Source organism: Solanum dulcamara, chromosome 9 (genome assembly GCF_947179165.1).
Source record: "Solanum dulcamara chromosome 9, daSolDulc1.2, whole genome shotgun sequence".
Taxonomy (NCBI): domain Eukaryota; kingdom Viridiplantae; phylum Streptophyta; class Magnoliopsida; order Solanales; family Solanaceae; genus Solanum; species Solanum dulcamara.
The window spans coordinates 11,727,795-11,740,014 of NC_077245.1; positions in this window are offsets into that span (position 1 = coordinate 11,727,795).

Sequence of the window (12,220 nt, forward strand, 5' to 3'; positions counted from 1 at the left end):
GATGGAGATAGTTTATTATAATAGATACCGATTTATCCATCATTCATTTTCGAGTGACCAACTAGGAAAAATAGGCTAAGATAGAGATAGAGTAGTACCTGATTCGATGAATAGCTAGGGAACTTGTCTTGCATGTCCTTTTTGGTGTCTCAAGTAGTTTCCTCTACTAGACGATGCTTCCATTGAACTTTCATGGACCTAATTTCTTTGGTCCTCATCTTTCGGATAACGCGATCCGGTTTTTCACTAGCTCTTCTTCGTACTGAAGATTCTTGTCTAACAAGACTGAGTCCCATTTAATGATTAATCCCCATCCCCATGGTATTTCTTCAGCATTGACACGTGGAATATTGTATGTACTCCCAACAAGCTAGGCACTAAAGCCAATCTGTAAGACATTGGCCCTACACGATCAAGGATCTCAAAAGGACCAATATAATAAGGACTAAGCTTGCCCTTCTTACAGAATCTCATTACATCCTTTAATGGGTGACACTTTTAGCAGCACTTACTCACCAGCCAGGAAGGCCATATCCCTTACCTTACGGTCAACATATTCTTTCTAGCAACTTTGAGCCGCTAGAAGCTAAGCTTGGATGCTCCTTACCTTTTTCTGAGCATCCTTTACTAAGTCCACCCCCAAGGGCTCCTCTTCTCTAGTTTCAAACCATCCTATTTAAGAAACCTACACACCCTCTCATGGAGGGGTTTTGAATGGTGCCATCTCAAAACTAGAGTGGTAACTGTTGTTGTCGGAGAAATCACACTAGGGAAAGGACTTATCTCAATGTCCCCTATAATCCATCACACATGCTCTTAATATATCTTCCAGGACTTAGAGGATCATCTCTGACTATTTATCTGTCTGGGATGAAAGGTTGGGCTTAAAGTTAGTTGAATGCCCAAATCTTCATGCAACTCTCCCCAAAATTTAGAGGTGAACTGCTCACCATGGTCTGAGATGATAGAGAGGGGCACCCCGTGTAGCCTCACTATCTCAATCACATAAATTTTTGCTAACTGTTGTGCATTATAATCCACTCTAATCGGAATGAAGTGGGCTGACTTTGTCAATCTATCAATCATCACCCAAATAGAATCATACTTCCCTAAGGTCTTGGGGGGTCCTACCACGAAGTCCATAGCTATCATTTCCCATTTTCATTAAGGAATGGACATTCTTTAGAGCAAACCTGTAGATCTTTGGTGCTCATATTTTACCTGATGGCAATTCTGTCACTTAGATACATAATCTGCTATGTCCTTCTTCACACTCGACCACCAATATAGACGTTTCAAGTCTTGATACATCTTGGTTACCCTAGGATTAATAGAGTACGGCGAACCATGAGATTCAGACATACCCTTATGAATTATGCGATCTACCCGAGGAACACAAATCCTTCTCCTAAAGTTGAGCATCCCACCTACATCAACGACTGCATCTTGGGCTTTGCCCATCAACACTTCTTCCCTATATTGCTTAAGTTTTTATCCTCAAACTATTTGGCCTTAATTTCTTCAATGAATGTGGGTATTAGATCAACGCTGACCATCATCCCACCCCTTTCTGAGATGCCTATTCTCATAAATTTGGCCTCTAAGGCTTGAATCTCTCTAGCAGGGGCCACTTACAGGCTCCCAAACAGGCTAGACTTCCCATTCTAATTAGTTTCTGGCTTAATGAGTCTTCCACTACATTCGCCTTACTTGGATGATATTGGATGGTGACATTGAGCAACTCCATCCATCTTTGTTGCCTCAAGTTTAAATCTTTCTGGGTGAATATATGCTACAAACAACGGTGGCCAGTATACACCTCACACTTGACACCATAAAAATAATGTCTCCAGATTTTTAGAGCAAACACTATCGCTGCCAAGTCTAAGTCATGAGTCGGGTAACTCTTCTCATGCACCTTCAACTGCCATGAAGTATAGGCTATAATATTCTTATATTGCATCAACACAACACCTAAACCTAAATGTGAAGCATCACAATAAATAATAAAGTCCTTACCTTCAACCGACAAGGTCAAGATAGGTGTTGTGGCCAGAAGAATCTTTAGCTTTTGGAGTCTCTCTTCGCATTTATCAGTCCACTCGAAGGGTACCTCCTTTTGAGTCAGCCTTGTTAAATGGATAGTGATAGAAGGAAAGTTCTTCACGAATCGGCGATAATAATTGGCAAGTCCCATAAAACTCCTTACCTCAGTCACAGAGTTAGGCTGAACCCAGTTCTTAACCACTTCAATCTTTTGTGGGTCTATCATTATCCCTTTTTTAGAAATAACATAACCAAAGAAGGTAATTGAAAGCAACCAGAATTCACACTTATAAAATTTTGCATACAGTTTCTGCTTCCCCAGAACACCTAAAATAATGTGAAGATGGTCTGCACGTTCCTGCTCACTCTTCGAATATACTAGAATATCATTTATAAACATAGTTACGAAGGAATTTAGGAATGGCTTAAAAACTTCATTCATCAAACTCATGAAGGCTGTAGGTACATTAAACAGACCAAACGACATTACTAAAAACTTATAGTGCCCATATCTTGTTCTAAAAGCTATTTTGGTTACATCCTCAAGCCTAATCTTCGGTTGATGATACCTAGACCTGAGATTAATTTTTGAAAAGATTGATGCGCCTTGCAACTGATCAAAAAGGTCATCAATGTGCGGTAACAGATACTTATTCCTAATAGTGAACCTATTTAATTACCGATAATCTATGCACATTCTCATACTATCATTTTTTTCTTAACAAACAGCATTAGAGCACCACACGGAGAAGCACTAGGACAGATAAATACCTAATCAAAGAGTTCTTAAATTTGAGCCTTAAGCTCTGTCAACTCTGCTGGAGCCATGCAGTAGGGAGGAATAGAAATTGGGCGAGTGTCCGATTCTAAGTCAATGCAGAAATTTATATCTCTATCAGAAGGCATATCAGGTAAGTCTATAAGGAATATGTCTGAAAATTCACACACAACCGAAATATACTTTGTAGAGAGAGACTTTACATCAATATTCCAAATATGGGTCAAATAAGCCTGACAACCCTGCTCTACCATTTTTTAGCCTAGAGAAAGAATATGACGTTAGCTAGCTTAGGCTTGTATACCTTTTTCCCACTCTAACTTTTTCCTTCTCGGAATCTCTAGAGTCATAGTCTTATCATTATAGTTAAGCACATCATAATAGGGGGACAACCAAGTCATGCCTAAGATCACATCAAAATTAGTCATGTCTAAAATAACTAAATCATCACAAGTCTGGATTCTCATAAGCATAACAAAGCAAGCCCGATAAACATGAGTGACTATGCCAAACTCTCCAATAGGAGTAGAAACATGAATTGGGGCATCAAGTATATCACAAAGTGCATCAAAGCCTAAATCTATACCATAAGGGTGGGGACACTCCCTCCTGATGTTCTTCGCCTCTCCATAATTAAAGTAGTTGCTCTCAAAGGATGACTTGCTACCTGGAAAATAAGCTTATTGGCCCTCTTGGGATGGGTGCTACAGTGTAGTACCTGAAAAACTACCAGTAGAAGCCGGCAATGCTGAATTAATCGGATGGGATGCAATCGCTGGCCTGTCTGACCCTCTGGAATAGGATTCCTGGAAGAAACTTGTGCTCCTGGACCTCTTAGCCAAAGCTTTAGCCTACCCATCAGGTCTCATACCCTCTAATTTCTTCACAAAGTCGGTGACTTCATTGAAACTCTTGTCTAACAAAGCCATGTGTACTGATAACACCTGCAATTTGGGGTTCAACCCCTTCACATATAATCGGATTCTTTCGTTCTCTATAGTTACTAGTTGTCACGACCCAAGCCTAGGGCCTAGACGTGACATGGCGAATGAGGAACCCGAAAGTACCTCAAACAAGCCTCTTAGCATTCTTTTAGCCTTTCATAGGTAATGATGATAAATAAACAAGCGAAAATCATAATAAATCTTCAACTTACATATGTCCAACAATACCTCTAACTATTAGATTTAACGGGGCTAAGACAAGTCCCTAGCTCACCCTCAATCATAATAGAAGAAATTCCATAGTAAAATATCTTAACATATCATAAACTAGAAAGATAAAGGAGTATTGTTCCCGGAACATGGGAACTCACCAAAAGTAGTCTTCAATGGAATATCAACTAGCCACGTGGAGGAGAATGAGGAGGAGCACTGATCCCTACATGGTGATATCATGTAGGCAAAAGAGTATGCATTAGTACTTTGAATGTACTAAGTATGTAAGGATGCATGAACATTGAGGAAACATTAAAACATTTATGTAATATGGAACATAATTTAATGTATGCATAATAAATCATATATATATCCTTTAAAACATTCATTTTGTGGGAAATTAACCATAACCGACATTTAAGACCATGCGAGCTATTACATGGAATCCAACATAACCCCCTACGTTGGCCGGGGAGACTACTTGCCGGGTAGAACTCCGTCAACTTCATTCATTTCTTTAACTTTAACTTTAAGGGCTATTTATGGATCCATTAGCCTAAGCCTACAAGGGCTCATATGTTGGCACATAGTTAATGAGACAAGGGGTTGCTACTAGGATTCCCTTACCGAATCCCACCTCAATGCCTCATTCGGTGCTAAGTCAATCCCACAGAATAGTTTAATACTTCAAAATATTCATAGCATATAACTTGAGAATTCAAACATCATATTCGGTAGAATAGCTCATTAAAACATTTGGTAATTCAAATATGCAAGAATTTTCCTTATTGCATAAAGAATCCATCATTCATATCATTTCATCATTCTTTTATTTCATAAGACTCTCTTTTGGTCATAGATATTTCTTTTATAAATATTCATTTGGAGTCAAAGCTTTCAAGTCAAACTTTGTTAAAAATATAGTAAAACTAGGTGGGTTCAAATCACTTCAACTTACAAATATGTATGTAAATAAATATACATAAATACTTTAAAATCCATTAATTAAAATCATGCTTTAAACAACCCACCATTAATTTCAAGAACCTTTAAAGAGATAAATAAAGAGATTACTTGTAAACCATCAATTCATACATATGAAATAATATTGCATCAAAGTAGACCAATAATTATTAGTTTAATCATGATTTATGCTATTAAGTAAAAATAAGAATTATCCATAAAAAAGTTACTTGAAATTGAGAGATTTAATTGAAAGAGTTTTTGGACTACATGGGTGGAAGAACCCATGGATAAATACTCACATAACTTAGAGTAAATCTTAAAGAAAATAAATATAATTTATCATATATTCAAAATAATTTAGGCATGAGAGTGGAAGGAATACTCTCATTGAAGCCTTACATACCTGGAAACCGAAGCTTTAGTTGGTACCGGAAGACTTAATGACCACTCTTGAGTCCTAGCTTTTCTCCTTGCCGGAACGTTTTGTGTACTACCCGGAATATATGAATTACCGAAATAGTATTTCTTCACTACTAAGAACTAAAACTATATTTGAGAATATGTAAAGAAGTGTATAGAGAGAAGATTTGCTTGAAAAAGCTTGATGAATAAAATGAGGAAATAAGGTGGGTATTTATAGGTGGGAAAGAGGACCTAACAATAAATAAAATAATTATAAATAAAAATCTGAAAATTTAGTGGAATATATTGATGTCATGGATGATGTTAAATGGAGGACAATTTATGTCATGAGTGATGTCAAATGTATCTAGATCTTTCTATGGTAGGTGAAATGAGTTATCTTTGACAGAATACTCGTTTTGGGAGCTACGTTTGAATAAGATAAATTCTTTATTAAGATTTGGTGTCTTCATAATAATTGTAGATATGGAAGTCTAGTTTCATATCGTTCAAGAATCAACCAATTTGGATAAACCGACAGTGAGATATGATTTTTCTTCTATAAACACTCATTTCCGTCACAGCATCCTACCTTACAAAGATTAATTTATTTGACCTACTTAACCTCCGAATATTAAAATATGGTCTTCATAAAAGTTGTAGGTAATGATCTTGTGGTTACTCAGAAATTTGAATCACTCAATTTGGATATTCCTATGAAAAGTTATGACCAAAATACAGAGGCTGTATCATGTTTAGGCAAAAATTGAAACATCGTATACAACGTTTTTAGGGGATGTTACATTATCTCCCCCTTGGGAACATTCGTCCTCGAATGAGAAAAGACTTAGCTTGAGTAGAGTAGAGTGTTAACAAACAACCTATCATTAATGCAACAGTGTAATTTAAAATATCGTTTAAAATATATTTCATAATTTTGCAAGCATATGACAAGAAAAGTTGAAATGTAAGGATTTCAAGTAATTGAGCAAGGACAACTTAATACCTTAGGTTTGGGTAGAGGGGAAAAGATGAGGGTATCTCTTAATCATATCCTCTTCCGCTTCCCATGTTGCACTTTCTATTTGTTGATTCCTCCAAAGGACTTTAACAGATGCAATTTCTTTGTTCCCCAATCTCTTAACTTGCCGGTCCAAAATTTCCACAGAAACTTCTTCATAGGTCAAGTTTTCTTCAATATTCACTACTCCCATAGGTACAATGGAGCTAGGATCACCCACATGTTTTTTCAACATAGACACGTGAAACACCGGATGAACCATGGCCATTTCCAATGGTAATTCCAACTCATATGCAACCTTACCAACACGTCTCACGATTCTATAAGGCCCTACATATCTAGGGCTCAATTTCCCTTTCTTACCAAATCGAACCACACCTTTCATGGGTGAAACCTTCAGATACACCCAATCATCCACATTAAACTCAAGATCCCTTCTTCTAGTGTCAGAATAGGACTTTTGACGACTTTGAGCCGTCTTCAACCTTTCTCTAATGATCTTCACCTTCTCTAAAGCATCAAGTACCAAATCGGGGCCCAACAAGGTCATCTCACCTACTTCGAACCAACCAACCGGTGATCTACATCGTCTCCCATACAAAGCCTCAAATGGTGCCATCTCAATACTTGAGTGGTAACTATTATTATAGGCAAACTCGATGAGAGGTAGATGATCATCCCAATTCCCTTTAAACTCCAACACACAAGCCCTTAACATATCCTCTAGTGTTTGAATCGTCCTTTCGGCTTGCCCATCCGTTTGAGGATGGAATGCTGTGCTCAACTTTACCTTAGTACCGAGGCCTTTTTGAAATGATCTCCAGAAGTGAGAAGTGAATTGGGTACCACGATCCGAAATAATGGATAATGGCACACCATGCAACCTCACCAACTCCCGAATATACAACTTGGCATAGTCTTCGGCACTATAGGAAGTTTTAACCGGTAGGAAGTGAGCTGACTTAGTCATTCTATCAACAATTACCCAAATTGAGTCATGACGCTTCCGGGTATGAGGCAAACCCACTACAAAATCCATATTCACATCTTCCCACTTCCAAGTTGGGATTTCAATGTCTTGGGCTAGGCCACCCGGCCTTTGATGTTCGGCCTTCACTTGTTGGCAATTCGTACATTCGGACACAAACCTTGCTATGTCCTTCTTCATGCCACCCCACCAATACAACTCTTTTAAGTCTCGGTACATTTTCGTTGAACCGGGATGAATGGAGTATGTAGAATTATGAGCCTCCATCATGATCAAACTTCTTAAGCCATCAACATTTGGAACACATATCCGACCTTGATAGTACAGTACCCCATCTCCCCCTTGGAAAAAGACCTCTATCTTCTTTTCCTTTACCAACTTCTTTAACTCGATAAGCTTTGGGTCAAGATCTTGCTTGGATTTAACATCCATCACTAAAGAGGATGCAGACCTATTTTGAACAACCATACCCCCATCATTAGTACCACACAACTTCACCCCTAATCTAGCCAATCGGTGAACATCTTTCACCAACTCCCTCTTACTTTCATCCACATGGGCCATACTCCCCATAGACACTCTACTAAGTGCATCAGCAACCACATTAGCTTTACCCGGATGATAGTGCACACTCATGTCATAGTCCTTAAAGAGTTCTAGCCACCTCCTTTGCCTTAGGTTGAGGTCCTTTTGGGTGAACACATACTGAAGACTCTTATGATCAATATACACATCCACATGCACCCCATAGAGGTAATGCCTCCAAATCTTCAGAGCAAAAACAACGGCTGCCAATTCAAGGTCATGGGTAGGGTAGTTACGCTCATGCACCTTTAATTGCCTAGAAGCATAGGCTATGACCTTGCCGTTTTGCATTAAGACACAACCTAAACCAATCTTTGAAGCATCACAATAAACTACAAACCCCTCTAATCCTTCTGGGAGAGTTAAAATAGGAGCAGAGGTAAGTCGATCTTTTAAGGTCTGGAAACTCTTCTCACACTCATCTGTCCATATGAATTTGGATTTCTTTTGGGTCAATTTTGTCATAGGAGATGAGATGGAAGAAAAGCCTTTGACGAACCTTCTATAGTACCCGGCTAGACCTAAGAATCTCCTAATGTCTGAAGGAGATAATGGTCTAGGCCAATTTTTGACTGCCTCTATTTTCTTAGGATCAACCTTGATTCCATCACCGGACACTACGTGACCAAGAAATGCTACCTCCTTTAACCAAAATTCACACTTACTAAATTTTACAAATAATTGCCTATCCCTCAATGTTTGAAGCACAACTCTCAAGTGATTTTTATGTTCTTCCTCACCCCGAGAGTAAATTAAAATATCATCAATGAAGACTACTACAAAGGTATCAAGGTAAGGTTTGAACACCCTATTCATCAAGTCCATAAACACCGCCGGTGCATTCGTCAACCCAAAACTCATCACCACAAACTCATAGTGACCATACCTTGTTCGGAAGGCTATTTTGGAAATGTCACACTCCCTTACCCGTAGTTGGTGATAGCCGGACCGAAGGTCGATTTTGGAGAAGTGACTTGCCCCTTGCAATTGATCAAACAAGTAATCTATTCTAGGGAGTGGGTACTTGTTCTTAATGGTCATGTTATTTAATTGTCGGTAGTCTATGCACATTCGAAGTGACCCATCCTTCTTTCTCACAAATAGAACGGGAGCACCCCATGGAGAAATACTTGGTCTTATGAACCCCTTCTCTAACAACTCCTTTAACTGTTCCTTCAACTCTTTTAATTCTGCCGGGGCCATACGGTAAGGAGGAATAGAGATAGGTTGGGTATCAGGGAGGAGATCGATACCAAAATCAACTTCCCTTTCGGGAGGGACACCAGGAAGGTCATCGAGAAAGACATCGGGGAATTCATTGACTATAGGAACTGACTCAAGAGAAGGACTTTTGGAGTTGACATCCCTAACCCTCACAATGTGGTAAATACATCCCTTAGAAATCATTTTACGGGCCTTAAGATAAGAAATAAACTGACCCTTCACCACCGAATCATAACCCTGCCATTCAATAACAGGCTCATTTGGAAACTGGAATTTGACTCGACGATTCCTACAATCTATGGAAGCATAAGATGCATGTAACCAATCCATCCCAAGAATGACATCGAAATCTATCATGTCAAGCTCAATGAGATCACAAGGAATAACTTTATGCAAGATAGACGCAAGGCAACCCCTATAGACCTTTCTAGCAATAATTGACTCACCAACGGGGGTAGACACCAAATAGGGCTCTAATAACATTTCAGGTAAAACATCAAATCTATTAGCAAGGAATGGAGTAACAAAAGATAAATTTGCACCCGGATCTAATAGTGCATACACATCAAAAGAAAAGACCTTTAACATACCGGTAATGACATTGGGTGTATCCTCAACCTCTTGTCTCCCATGCAAGGCGTAAAAGCGGTTGGTGCGTTGGACACCTCTTTGGACTTGTTGACCATGAGCAATTTGTCCTTGAGTCCTACCACCACCATCTCTACAATCCTTAGCATGGTGGCCCAGCTTGCCACACTTAAAGCATGCATTGGAGCCGGCTAAGCATTCCCCTTTATGAGTCCTTCCACACTTCTTGCAAGTGGGGAAAGTTTGAGTAGCAACATTCTCTCTTGGAATCATTGGTTTACCACTCTTGTCCTTGTTGAACTTTGGAGGAGGAGTATTGGTGGAACCTTGTCCCACAAATCTTTGCCCACCTTGGCCTTTGCCATTGTTTCCATGATCGGACCTTTGAGGGTTAAACCCTCCACCATCCACTCTAGCCTTTTTGAACCCCCTTGATCTCTCTCTAAGCTTCTCTTCTTCAATTTGTTCTGCGTAAGTCATTAATCGAGAGATGTCCATTTCCTTGATCAACATGGCCGTTTTGCACTCCTTGGACACCAAGCTTGAGACACCGGAAATAAACTTGCTCATTCTAGCTCTTGGGTCGGAGACCATGAAGGGAGCATACTTTGACAACTTAGTGAATTTGAGAGCATACTCCCTCACACTCATACTTCCTTGACGGAGGTTGATGAACTCTTGGATTTTGGCCTCCCTTAGCTCCAATGGGAAGAAGCGGTCTAGGAAGGTACCTTTGAACTCTTCCCATCCTATCGACCCTATTTCTTCATCCCTCTCAACAATCCATTGTTCGTACCACACTCGAGCCACACCTTTGAGTTGATAGGCCAATAGCTCGACCTTCTCATTTGGTGGCACACCCATGATAGCCACAATCCGGTACACCTCATTAATGAACTCCATAGGGTCCTCATCTAGTTTAGAACCATCGAACTCGGGCGGATTCATCCTTTGGAAATCCCGAATCCTAGAGGCTGGATTTTGCATTTGGGGAGGAGGAACACCTAGATTCCCTTGGTTAGCTACGACTTGAGCTAACAAAGTAATAACACTGCGAAACTCGGCATGGGTTACTCCGTCCTCATGATGTTGGGCATTAGGAATCGGAGGAGTTTGGTCCTCATCGTCAACCCTTGCTCTTCGAGGTGGTCTTCCACGAGTCATTATCTAGAGAACACAAAATGGGTCGTTAGTTAAAGGAAAGCTTAGGACACTCTAAGGCACGACATGAATTTGAAAGAAGTGAAAATTTTCCTAAACGTCTCATAGTCTCTTATTCATAATTGTGGCGCGCTTCACAACCATGAAGAAGAACCTATTCGACGCGGTATGTTGGACTTCCAAGGATCATTCAAAACCTCGGGCTCTGATACCAAGTTTGTCACGACCCAAGCCTAGGGCCTAGACGTGACATGGCGAATGAGGAACCCGAAAGTACCTCAAACAAGCCTCTTAGCATTCTTTTAGCCTTTCATAGGTAATGATGATAAATAAACAAGCGAAAATCATAATAAATCTTCAACTTACATATGTCCAACAATACCTCTAACTATTAGATTTAACGGGGCTAAGACAAGTCCCTAGCTCACCCTCAATCATAATAGAAGAAATTCCATAGTAAAATATCTTAACATATCATAAACTAGAAAGATAAAGGAGTATTGTTCCCGGAACATGGGAACTCACCAAAAGTAGTCTTCAATGGAATATCAACTAGCCACGTGGAGGAGAATGAGGAGGAGCACTGATCCCTACATGGTGATATCATGTAGGCAAAAGAGTATGCATTAGTACTTTGAATGTACTAAGTATGTAAGGATGCATGAACATTGAGGAAACATTAAAACATTTATGTAATATGGAACATAATTTAATGTATGCATAATAAATCATATATATATCCTTTAAAACATTCATTTTGTGGGAAATTAACCATAACCGACATTTAAGACCATGCGAGCTATTACATGGAATCCAACATAACCCCCTACGTTGGCCGGGGAGACTACTTGCCGGGTAGAACTCCGTCAACTTCATTCATTTCTTTAACTTTAACTTTAAGGGCTATTTATGGATCCATTAGCCTAAGCCTACAAGGGCTCATATGTTGGCACATAGTTAATGAGACAAGGGGTTGCTACTAGGATTCCCTTACCGAATCCCACCTCAATGCCTCATTCGGTGCTAAGTCAATCCCACAGAATAGTTTAATACTTCAAAATATTCATAGCATATAACTTGAGAATTCAAACATCATATTCGGTAGAATAGCTCATTAAAACATTTGGTAATTCAAATATGCAAGAATTTTCCTTATTGCATAAAGAATCCATCATTCATATCATTTCATCATTCTTTTATTTCATAAGACTCTCTTTTGGTCATAGATATTTCTTTTATAAATATTCATTTGGAGTCAAAGCTTTCAAGTCAAACTTTGTTAAAAATATAGTAAAACTAGGTGG